At 67.6% G+C, this 1,374-nt stretch overlaps 1 protein-coding gene across 1 annotated transcript in view; it reads right to left on the bottom strand.

Moving 5' to 3' along the window:
• The window catches only part of RNF2 (ring finger protein 2), a 36,867-nt gene extending 36,700 nt beyond the window's left edge, over positions 1 to 167 (bottom strand). Inside the window, exon 1 of the mRNA XM_019556678.1 lies at positions 13 to 167. The gene's annotated coding sequence lies outside the window, so the exon portion shown is untranslated. The remainder of the gene's footprint in view (positions 1 to 12) is intronic.
• Positions 168 to 1,374: the final 1,207 nt, after the last annotated feature.

Genomic DNA, 1,374 nt, shown 5'->3' with positions numbered 1-1,374 from the left:
GGCCCCGCTCACCGCCGGCCGCGCCCTGCCCTCGCCCGGGCCCGCAGCAGCCGCAGCAGCACAATATGGCGAGCAGCGGTCTCCGCAATGGAGCTCGGGAAATAGAGGGAAGTTACATATTCATGGCCGGGGCCGGGCAGGGGAGCGGAGACAGAGCTCCCTCCCCGCCCCGTAGGCGCCCCCTCCAGCCGAGCTGCCGGCCCCGGGCCCCCCGCCCTGGCTGCGCCTTCCCTGCGGGCGGGGCAGCTCCCTCAGCCGGCGGGGAGCAGGCTCGGCCCCTCCTCCCGGCCTTTGTTCAGGCGGGGACCGAAGGAGCCCTTGCGGCGGGGGGGAGGACAGGAGGTTTTAAACACCGGGCTACACATAGCCTTGGCTGGGATGGTGGAGTGGGGCTGGTCCCGCGCTGAGCAGAGGCTCGGACAGGATTACCTCCTGAGGTCCCCTCCAGCCACTGGCAAGCGCAGGGGGTGCTGGCAGGTGCACATGCACCCCCTGAGCGTGGTGGTGTGCCTGCGGGCAGGCAGGCTCGCCACACCGGCCCCACCCCCGCCACACACCCACCCCCTAGCTACCAACACCACTGGCGGGATCTGTGGGCTGTCCACCATCACTGCCACCCAAAGGTGACACGGCTGGCGGTGTCTTCTGCAGGTGTTCGCTGACCACAGGGCAGCACTCACCCCGCCAGCCACCAACAGCGCGGCCTCCCCTTGCGGGGGTCATCATGCCCCACCAGCCTCCAGGGGCATGTGGCATTCATGCTTCCAGTGCTCAGTTTCTATATCAGGAGGGCGCCATAAGAGAACGGTCATCTTGGCCAGGCACTGGTCTGCTGATGCTACCCCACCTTCACCTTGCGCTATACTCCTAGATTCATAGATAGTAAGGCCGGAAGGGGCTTTGGAAGATCATCCAAGGTCCAGCCCCCTGCACCAAGCAGGAGAGATAATGGGGGTCAGGTGACCCCAGCAAGGTGACTGTCAGTTAGGCTCCAGAGCAGTGAGAGACGCGCGGGTGAAGCCTGCTGTGCCCCCACTCCCCGGAAGCTCCCCAGACACCCCGTCAGCAGCCGCGAAGCCCCCTGCCGACCCCCAGCACAGCCGGAGGTAAGCGGGCTCGTGGTGGGAAGGGGTTAACTCCTCGCTCCCTGGGGGGAGGCCACTGCCGGGTCAAGCCCCCGCCCAGGCCCCTACTTGGCCCAGCCCCCCCAGGGAGCCCCCCCGACCGGAGCCGCGCGAACAGGCTGCGTAAACAGGCGCTTGAGTTAGCGTGGAGTTCGCGCAGGGGAGGGCACGAGACCCTGCCTGTGACCCCCCAGAGTAGTCAGCCCCAGCCGTAGCCAGCCTACCAGAGGCATGACACGGATGGGCACGC

Source organism: Crocodylus porosus, unplaced genomic scaffold (assembly GCF_001723895.1).
Source record: "Crocodylus porosus isolate Cpor-Errol unplaced genomic scaffold, CroPor_comp1, whole genome shotgun sequence".
Classification (NCBI taxonomy): Eukaryota; Metazoa; Chordata; order Crocodylia; family Crocodylidae; genus Crocodylus; species Crocodylus porosus.
The sequence above is the reverse complement of the archived record's forward strand: the minus strand, read 5'-3'. Positions and strand labels throughout refer to the sequence as shown.